At 57.6% G+C, this 10,579-nt stretch overlaps 1 long non-coding RNA gene across 2 annotated transcripts; it reads left to right on the top strand.

Annotated features, from left to right (window-relative positions):
- The first annotated feature begins 2,930 nt into the window (after positions 1-2,930).
- Positions 2,931-7,125, top strand: LOC125934388 (uncharacterized). 2 transcript variants are annotated; one of them, XR_007461368.1, is made up of 2 exons: positions 2,931-3,365; positions 6,329-7,125. It is a non-coding gene; the product is annotated as an uncharacterized LOC125934388 (long non-coding RNA). The 2 variants fall into 2 exon arrangements; XR_007461367.1 differs by having other exon boundaries at positions 2,931-3,337.
- The last annotated feature ends 3,454 nt before the right edge of the window (positions 7,126-10,579 follow it).

Consider the following 10,579-nt stretch of genomic DNA (forward strand, 5'->3'; position numbering starts at 1 on the left):
ACGCGGTGTTCTGGCTCCAAGGAAAGGGGTCCCAGTGCACGGTGAGACCGGAGGGGAAGGTCTGTGGAGGGAGTCGCTGGGGGAATATGGGTGGGAGGGCCCTGTAAGCCTGGCACCCTGCCTTTATTTCCTCAGCAGTCTTCTCCTCCTCCCCCTTCGCTGCTCCTTCCTGCCCCTGCCCCTCTCACTGGCTCTTTATTCTATTCTCCCGGTCTTGCCCCGAATCTCAAAATTAAAAGAAACCTCAAAAGTCACCTAAATCCTTACTTCTCGATGTGTGGTCCTCAGACCAACGGTAAGGGCATCACCCGGCGCTTATTACAAATGCAGAGTCCCAGGGCGCCCAGGGCGCCCAAGCGTCCGACTCTTGATTTCAGCTCAGGTCGTGATCTCGCGGTTCGTGAGTTTGAGCCCTGAGTCCGGCTCTGCTCTGACAGCGCAGAGCCTGCCTGGGATTCTGCCTCCCCTCTCTCTGCCCCTCCCACTCCCCAAAATAAATAAGTAAACATTAAAAGAAGAAGAAGAAGAAGAAGAAAGGCAGAGTCCCACGCTCCACCCCAGACCTCCTGCATCAGAGACAGCCCCAGGTGACGGGCACACACGTGTAAGTTTGGAGAGCACCCGTCTGAACTGTTGGTGGCCCAGGCCAGCACCCCAGTTTCGGACAAGTAAGACGTGTGTGTGTGTGTGTGTGTGTGAAGGTGCTGGGCCCTTAGCCCTGAGTTCTTCTTGCACTGGGTACCCCACCGCCTGCATGGTCACCGTCTGGGCCCATTGTGTCACCCCATGGGACTGGGGGGTGCAGTGACCAATGCCACCATGTAATGACCCTGCCGTTCGCTGGGCTGCAGTCACCTGTCCTGCTGATTCGTAGAGTCTTGGCCAGAAGCGTGGGGTTCTTGCCGACCTACGTGTATGCATGCGTAGGCACGTCTTGGGGGTCTCCGTGTGTGTCCCCTGTGGTCATTTACTAAGGCACGTAGCTCAGTCTCGAAACAGTGACAGATATCAATTATCCGGGCACAGGCAATAAAGAAGCAAAGGACGAGACGATTCGGAGAATGCGTATCTGCCAGTCATAGTGAATGGTGCAGGGAAGGGTAAAGGGCCAGCCAGTCAGGAGTGGAGGTTTTGGGGCATTGGAAGAACCTGCGGGGAAGAGGGCGAGTGCTGAAAGAACCGAGTTACTACAGATCTGCTGGCAGCCAGCCACTGTGGCACCACATACACCAGCCTGCCTCTGAAAGGAGCCAGGGCAAAGGAGTGCAGGGTTAAGATGAAAAGACCAAGCGGCGAGGACACCGTGCGAGCCCTGGATCCAACCGTTCCTGAAGCCGTGCACGATCCTGGACTCTGCACTTTGTTAGGCCCGTAAATTCCATTTTGGCCTAGTCCTGATTGACTTGAGCTTCTGTCTTACTGTATTTAGTCCTTTCAAAAACCTAGTGAGTACAGTTTTACTTTACTTGTTTTCCAGACGGGAAACAGAGGCTCCGAGAGGGCCAGTGCCTTGATCAGGGCCGCACAGCAGCTGTCTGGAATCTATCCAAGTCAAAGCCCATGCGATTTCCAGTACTCCCAGGTGGCAGTCCAGCATGGGGGTGACACCCTACAGTCAGGGGGTGGGGTATGGTCTTCCATGGCAGGTAGTGAAGGCGCTTCCTGGGAGAGGTGGCCCTGGCGGGATAATCAGAACCTGATCCAACCGGAAACCGGCCTGTAGAAAGGCAGCGGAAGAAAGGATCCGCAGGTTACAAACCGGTGGCTCGTTCTTGTTTTCTGAGGTTTTTTTTTTCTTAATTTGTATTTTTGTTCCAGTTGCCAACTCTGAAGAAACGGAAGATCTCCTGTAAAAACACGATGTTCAGCTTTGCTGGGAAGTCAGAAGGACTGGCAACAGCAGGCAGGTGGTTCCACATGGCAAGAATTTGCCGGAGCTGGGTGGTGGGGGCCCTGCTCCGATGGGCTCCAATGCCTACTCTCCACGGCCCCAGCCGGCCGTGTTCCCTGCCCAGCCCGGCATCCGAGTTCACGGCCGCGTGGCTGGGACCGCAGTGCTGGGCGGACGCCGTCCTCTGAGAACCCAGACTCGGGTGAGATGGGGTGCTGGGGTGGGCCCTCACCAGCCGCCCAGCCTCTGTCCACTCTGGCTGCTCCCAAGTCCCCCGTTCCTGGTACCCGGCGGGGGCTCAACACACACTTGCGGAGTGGAAGAAGCAAACGAGCGCGTGTGAGCCACCCGGTAACTCCACTCCAAGAGGCAGCGTGGTCTGGAAGTCGGGGCGTGAGCTCTGGGGTGAGACGGCTCGCCATGGACTGTTACCCACCGCTCACAAGTGTATCATTGTGGGGGGTGGGGAGTTACGTTCCCTTCTGTGCCTTCAGCTACCCCGCCGGAAGATGGGAATCATAATGGTCAAACAGGGTTGCGTGAGCGAAGGGGTAAGCTGTCCGCAAATAACCATTAGCTTGACCTCTTCTACCGGTGGACAGACTTGAGACAAATTCCTTCCCCCGGTCCGGGCCCCAGTTCATCCAAGGTGGTTAGGTTTGACTTTGCCAGGACCTGTCAGTTCTGGTATTCTGTCACTAGGAAAAGTCAGCATTCGGGCGAACTCCTGGAGCTCATCACAAACAGGCCCCTGGGGCCACCGGGGGCTCTCTGTTAACCACCTCTCTGCTGAGGTCCAAACAGACCTTCGATGGCCGTCATGGCAAGGTCACTCAACGCCAAATTCCTTTCCATTCAGCCCCAGCTCCAGCTCCGGGACCAGCTGGGGCTCCTTTACTCCAAGTCATGATACCCCGAAGGTACAGGGACACGGCTGGAAGGAGCGAGCCCTCGGGGGCCCCTGGTGGGGTCCCCGGGGGTCCCGTCCTCACCCCTGCAAGCACGCAAGCAGGGCTCTCACCACAGGCGCTGCACTGCGGCTGGCGCTGGGGCATCCAGCTGGCAGAGCTGTTTCCATTTCTCTCACACGCCCCCGGATGGGAAATGATTCATGAAAACCAAGAAGGTAAAATTAGCCCAAAGGCTGCCGAGTAATTTATGCAGCCAACAGGGCCAGGAGGGAGGGAAGGCCCACGCTGCCAGCTCAGTGTGGCCTCCCAGGGGCTGGCAGAGGCCAGCCTGGCCATCAGGAGCCTCTGTCTCTGGGGTCTTCTATTTCTGGACTCAGCCTCCAGGGCCGTTGGCAGGCCTTCCGGAACCATCGCTGACCCCCGCCCCACCACACTCCACAGACCCCCATGGCCGCCGCTGGGGACCTGCTAAGTGCCGGGGGCCTGCTGGGGAGAAGCTCAAGCATTTCATCCTGTCAACCCCAAGCCTTCCCAGGTGAGGAATGAATGTGCTGAGAGCTCAGGTAGGTGGCCAAAGGTCCGGGGCGAAGCCAGAATTCCAACCCCGATCTCATGAACTCCGAAAGCTGCACTTTCCCCCCAAGCTGGGTGTTGCCCGCCCAACTTGGAGTTCTCAGGGTGGCCCGAGGGCAGTGGACCCAGCAGGGATTCCCTGGCAAGTCCTACCACATGCTCTTCACCGTCTCACGACTAGTCAATACCAGAACCAAGCCCCGCTGTCCCCGCGTGGCAAGGTGGAGGGTCCCCAATATCCTAGTGTCTTAAAAAGGGGTTGAGAAAATGTGGCATAAAATCGTACCCCGTAATGGAGGAACAGAACAGCAGACAAAAGCAAGCCCCATGGTCTCCCTTTACAGGGCTGTGCGCCAAGGCCCAGAGAGGGGAAGGGACTTACTCAAGGCCACACAGCAAACCTGTGGCAGAGCTTAGGATGAAACTGCATCTCCCGAGTCCCACTGCAGGGAACCTGCTGTCAACACTATTTACAAAGACAGCAAATCTGAGTGGGAGGGGGATTCCCTACCTGCAGGGGCAGCCGAGGCAGAAGTCATCCCGGAGACCTCCTGGGGCCCCCGATCTGGTTATGTTTGATATCTGCCCATACTTCTGGAACCTACAGGGAACATGTGAGCACCTGGAGAGGCTCCTCGGAAGGCAGAATCCTGCTCCAGACCTGTGGGAACCCGGGAGGGGTCACCTTGCCTCGGGAGCCTGGGGAAGAAACGGGCCCGGGAAATTGACAAGAAGATGTGTGTGTGTGTGTGTGTGTGTGTGTGTGCGCGCGCGCATGCACACGAATCACCCAGCAGGTTGTGAGTGTTTGTTAGGAATGCAAGGGTCCCGCACGGATGCAGTCACAGTGCTCACCCTCAGCCCCTCTGGCCCCTGGCTTGGCCCAGAGGAAACCCAAGGCCCGTCTCGGGTGACACCCCACCACCCATGCAGCTGAGCCCCCCGGGGCAGGCAGCTGAAGGCCAGCGGGACACCTCAGGGCAGTACCGCTCACTCCCAGGACACGGTTCAGAGCAGCTCAGTGGCACTGTCCCCCCTCAGAGTGACCAGAGCTGCCACGGCCCAAGCCCTGAGCTCGTCAGCACTTTCAAATATCAACATGCTAAGTGGGCCCTTCCCCTCGATGCTGGAAGAACGGCGGCTTGGTATTCACTTCACTGACATCCAGGAAGACTGAGTTGCTTGTCTAAAGCCTCAGTCATTCATGGAGTCATTCATTTGATACATTTTTACCAAGCACCTGCCGTGCTGTGCATCGGCACCACCAAGAGCCAGGCAGGTGTATTTTGCCCTGGGGGTCCTCCTGGCCACAAGAAGCATTGTGGTGGTTCGCACACAACCTCTGGAGCCACACCGCTGGGATTCAAATCCCAGGCTCACCCCCCATATGACTCTGGGGAGTCACGTAGCCTCTCTGGGCCTCAGTTTCCTCAGCTGTCAGTGGACGATAATAATGGTATCTACCCCACGGGGTTGGTCTGAAGATTGAGTGAAATGTGACAGGTCAACACGTGGAATAGCACCAGGCACATAGTAAGTGCTCAATAAATACGAAGTCATTCATGACCCAGGACCCACATCAGCCACGCTCGTAATTCAGAGCTAGGCCAGCTCAGTGCCTTTGGTGTGACCCAAAAGCGTGACTGGTAAGGGTTCTACAGCTAGAATCAGGAGGTGGGGCTCGAGTTTCCCCTCTGCCAGCTGCCAGCTCAGAGCAGCCCCCGGGCCTCTCCGAGCCTTGCTTTCTCCGGTCTTAAAATGGGCCCGATGATGGCTGTTCTCCTGCCTCCCTGGCAGGAGCACCCAATGTCCCGAGGGTTGCTGTGGCCCCCTGCCCACACCACACAGGACAGGCTCAGAGAGCAAGCCCCCGCCCCAGCGGGACAGATGGCCACAGCTGACGCAGCCACACTCTGTCCCCCTGCACCTCTAGCGACGGAGAGGGTTTGTGCCTGGTGCTGGGGAAGGGCCGGGCCCCGGGCCAGCTACGGTGCGTCTCGCTTCTTAGGAAATAATCCCAACCCTCTGTGCTCACTGACCGCACATGCCACTGACCGAAGGGGAAGAGGTCAAGCAGGCCTGCCCAGCTAGGCACCTTCTGCCAAGACTGTCACATTGGGTGGCCTCACGAAAAAGAACTGAACAAGAAGCCAGACAGCCTGGGTATATTCTCAACTCCAGCGGCGGCTACCTGTGCGGCTTTGGGAAAGTCACTTAACCTCTCTGAGCCTCGGTGTCTGCATCCGTGAAATGGCCTTGGCCGGGCCACCCGTTTCACGGGTAGCTGTGATGAGCCGATTAGATGATGGCATCGGAGGTGGTTTAGACCTTGAAGCCTGGGGAGGAGGAGAGGAAAAAGCAAAGGAGCCTATTTCCAGCGCTAAGTATACAATCACCTGCAGAGATTTGCCCTGGGAGCTGAAAGGCAGACCCATGCCTGGACCAGCCAGTGTGGCCCAGAGGGGCCCCAGGGCTCTCCGGGGAGAGGCTGGCCCCAAGCTGCTTTCTTCTCCTGCCCACCCTGCAGGCTAAGGGAGATCAAATCCCCGGCCACAACGGGCCCCATTGAGAGCCGGTAAATCTGCCCGAGGTGTGGGGTTACGTTACCAGGCTCCCGGCCACCACCACTGAGCGAAGGGTCAGGCTGACCTCCTTCCCTCCCCGTAGGCCCCGGTCCAGGACCTGCAGGGCCAAGCCGGGAAGAAATCCAATTACCCGCTGCATTCCCAGGCAGCAGCCTCCTCTGGGAAATCAGCGAGTGGACAGGGGGATGAGACCTTTGCAAAGGCTGGAGTCATCCCAGGCTGCCCACCGGGAGCACAGGCCCCTGTCCGCAGGGGTGAGGAGCACAGCTATACAGGCGGGACCTCGGGATAGAGAACTGTTGGGATTCTGCTGGGTGCCTGGCACAACACTTTGCATTTTACCTGTGTTCGCCTCTTTGTCCTCACAGAAGCTCTGTGACGCAGATGCAATTGTCACCTCTATTTTACAGAGGCTGGAACTGAGGCACAGAGAGGTGAAGGAGATTTCCCAGAACCACCAAGATTTGAAGGCCACCACGAGCCCACTTGCCACAACAGCCACCCAAGAGACGGGTCACTCAAAAACGCGTCCTTTGAGTAAGGGTAGAAAAACCCAAGTGTGAAGGAGAAAAGTGTCCAGGGCCCGTGGCTACCATCAGCAGCTCTCTGGGGACTTGGCAGGGGACAGGAGAGCAGCCCTTTCCCCCGGCTCTAAAGAAGAGACACGGGAATAGTTTGGGAACTACAGGGTGACATTTGGTTCTGTGCAAAGTCTCAGTGGACGGACTTTAAATATTGTGCAATAAGCATTTAAAAAATGCAACAGGCGGGGGGCGCCTGAGTGGCTCGGTTGGTCGAGTGTCCGACTTCGGCTCAGGTCATGATCTCGCGTCCGTGAGTTCGAGCCCCGCGCCGGGCTCTGTGCTGACGGCTCAGAGCCTGGAGCCTGTTTCCGATTCTGTGTCTCCCTCTCTCTGCCCCTCCCCTGTTCATGCTCTGTCTCTCCCTGTCTCAAAAATAAATAAAACGTTAAAAAAAATTTTTTTTTAAATGCAACAGGCTCCCGTGCCCAGCAGTATAGCTACTCTAGGTAAGCCCAGGAAGGCAGAAGAATAAAATCAGAATTAACCTAAATGCCTTTCATTAAGAGAATGTAGGAAGAGAGAAGGAAGAGAGGAAGGAAGGAAGGAAGGAAGGAAGGAAGGAAGGCAGGTAGGAAGGAAGGGAGGGAGGGAGGGAGGAAAAAACAATTACAGTAGTTTACTATGCAAAACCATGACTAGATTTCCTAGATCCAATGTTAAGTGAGAAAAGCATTGACCGAATGATCCGTAACCATTTGTTTGAACACACACACACACACACACACACACACACACACACACACACACACACGTGCCCACTACAATGGCACATATTCCTACAGGTTCTGTGTGTCGATGCATAGAAAAATATCCAGAAGGCTATATGCCAAAGTAATAACAGTGATGATTAACCCTGCGGAGGAGGCTGGAATGTTGTGGTTATCCAGGAAGAGAATACTTAGCTGTTTAAATAATATTTGACGTTTTTGCAACGAAAAGGTACATTTGTATATTCCATACACGATTAAAACTTAGTAAAACGATATAAGAAAAGACACGGTGGGCTGCCTGGGGAACCAGTGAACTCCCTGTCCCTGGAAGTATGAAAGCATCCACACTGGGGTGGAGGGATTCAAAAAAACGTGAAGAAAACAAGGGTAGGTGGGTTAGCTGGCCCTTTGGAACCTCAGAGCCTTATCAGGGCAGTAGGAGCAAAGCCCTTATTCTTCCTACACCAAGAGTGGCTTTAAGGAAGCACAGAGCATCGGGTGCTAGAGGAGGGAGAGGTCGTGGACCCTCACTGTGACTTGGGCAGAGACACACAGGCCAGTCTCTCCACCCCTCTTCCCCCCAAGGGACTCCTAGCTCTAGGCTCTCCGTCCCAGCAGCCCCCAGCCACTGGCCAGCATGCCCGGTGTTAGCCTCAGACTCCCAGCATAGGGGCTGTGTCTCTGGGAGGACCTCACGCTGGGGACAAGAATTCAGGACAGAAGGAGGAGAAGAGATGCTCATAAAGCTGACCGCCCCTGTGACACCGAGCCCAAGCCATGGCCATGGCCGCGGCCGCATGGTGAGCCCTAATCCACAACAGGCTGAGCCCGAGCCCCAGCCCCAGCCAGCCTCTGACCCCTGACAATATAAAAAGCAAAGGTCAGTGAAGCTCTTACCTCACCTGGCAAGACAGCAATGAGATCGAGACAAGAGCCAAGAGACATGGGTCTGAGTCCCAGCACCTGCCCTTGACCTCTCCTAAGAGACCCTGACAAAGTCACTGAGCCCCATGGCACCTCAACCCTCTCCCCTGCACAATGGGCGGAGGGTGGCTAACTCCCAAGCCGGCCACGTAGCTGAAATGAGACATCGTCCACATAGTCTCTTTGCGGACTCCCACAAAACGTAGGGCCCCATCCAGGCCACGGATACAGGGCACTGAGGAACGGAGGTGGCCACGACGGAGCTCCAAAAGCAGCTAGACTTGCTGCAAATCTGAAGCCCAGAGGCAGCCAGAAAGGGGCCCGTTTGTGGCCCCAGGCAGGGACCAGGAAGGAACACACAGAAGGATTCTCCAGGCGGACAGAGACAAGGACGCGCGAGGAGACAGGAGTAAGTCTGAAAGAGCAGAGGAGCCTTTCTTGGCCACTGTCCTGGGCCAAGGGCCAGGGTGCTCAGAGAGGGCAGGGAGCCACTGGCAGGTGCCAAGGAAGAGTGCGGTTTCTACCTGAAACTGGGGGAGGGGACTCCAGGAGCCAGGCCAGTGAGTCCTTGCCTCACCGGTAGCCAGGGAACTGGGGCAGAGGCAGGTGACAGATCCGCAAAAGGAAACCAAAGGAGGAAGAGCAAAGCTCAGTCACAGAGCAGCCATGACCGGCTGCAGTGGGCCAAAGGGCCGGACTTGCCCTTGGGCCCGGGGCATCGCCTTGGAGGATCTGATCCGGGAGAGGGGCCACTGAGAGAAGCAAGGAGGTCCCGCCTGGTGCTCACAGTGAAAAGCGCCAGCTCTGGGCAAGGCTGGCAGCAGCATGAAGCCTGAGGGAGGGCTGCCCCAGAGCCAACCTCTGCCACCCCAGGGAGACCCTAGGGCTGTGGCAAGTATTGAGTCCAGTGTGGGACCAGCCCAAGGCAGAGAGAGCCACAGAGGTCCAAGGACTCAGGCCTGAAGCCTCCAGATACAACCAAGGCCACTGTCAAAACCAGAGCCCCTCAGGGACTCCTGGTCCTGCAGCCAGCACCTAGACACGCTGCAAATCCCTGCACCCCCCCCCCTTCCCCGGCCCCATCCCGCAGGATCCGGGGCAGCTGGACTCCCCGCTAAATGGCAGCCAGACAGTCCTGCCTGCCGCTGGCTTGGGGGCCCAGCCTACAGGGAGCTGCAGGGAGGGAGCAGGAGGCTGGGCCTCTCTGAACGGGGGGCCCCAGAAGAGGGTGTAGGTGGGGCGGGCAGGAGAGGCGCCTCCCACAGCGCTCTCTCCTCCCCGCAGGCCAGCCTTCTCCCTGGACCTGTGGCCACACGCAGGCCCAGGCACACCACGGGCTGTTCCCAGCAGCCCCCAGACAGGGCAGGCTGGCTCCTCTCCTCCCTAGGCTGAGACCACCGCAGCGACACTCACCTGGCTAGCCCCGGATGGGACACCCACCGTCCGTCATCGCCTCAACCAAGAGTTCACTCCTCAAGCCACACCCGCAGGCCTCAGCCCTGACCCAGCAGAGGGTGGGTGCAGGAAGCCACTTCAGGCAGCTGTCCACTGTTCACCTCCTGTTCGGACCCCACGCCATCGCGCCCAGTGCCTGGTCAACCCCCCACCTCAGCCTCAGACCTCGGCCTTCCCTCCTCCTGCCCACATTCCCTGGCATGGCTCTGGACTCCTTGGGGGCGGCCAGGACACCCCCTTTGACAGTTCATAGCACGGGTAGCATCAGGCAGCGGGGACACGAAGGCTCCACCATGGCCAGCCAACCACGACAGGTGCCAACCCACTGACCACAACAGCCTGGGAAGGCCTGCTGCTCACACCTGAGGATTGATTGCCTGCCCGTCCAGCCAGGCAAGGGACCCAGGGGCCACCAGGCACCAGCAGAATCATGGGGCTGGCTGCCTCAACTGGGACAAGGATAGGCCGGCTCACCAACAACTTACCCCACTGGGCACCAAGAAACTGCCTTCCTGGAGGCTGAAGACCAAAAGGAAACACCACTTGGATGGCCCCTCTGGTCGTTTAAAGCACCTCCTAAGCTGTGACTTTATCTCCCACCTCAGGACCTCCGCCTCCAGAATAGTCTTCAAGTCCTGACTCAGCCTGGCATTCAAGGCCCTCCCGGTCGGGCTCCCAGAACTATTTCCTCTACCTTTTCGCAAACACCCAAGACCACTTCCCTGAACCACCCGATCCTCAGGTCATCTGCCTTTGCACATACTGTTCCCTGGGCCCGAACTTTCCTGCCTTCTTCCTCCACCTGGCAAACTTCTACTCTCCCTTCGAGGTCCAGCTCTATGTCACTTCTTCCAGGAAGCCTAACGGGCTCTCCCTCTCCCACCCCTCCCCTCCCTGCCACATCCCTGAGCAAGTAGGGCATTTCCCACCTTCAATCACAGTGACG

Source organism: Panthera uncia, chromosome D1, assembly GCF_023721935.1.
Source record: "Panthera uncia isolate 11264 chromosome D1, Puncia_PCG_1.0, whole genome shotgun sequence".
NCBI classification, from domain to species: Eukaryota; Metazoa; Chordata; class Mammalia; order Carnivora; family Felidae; genus Panthera; species Panthera uncia.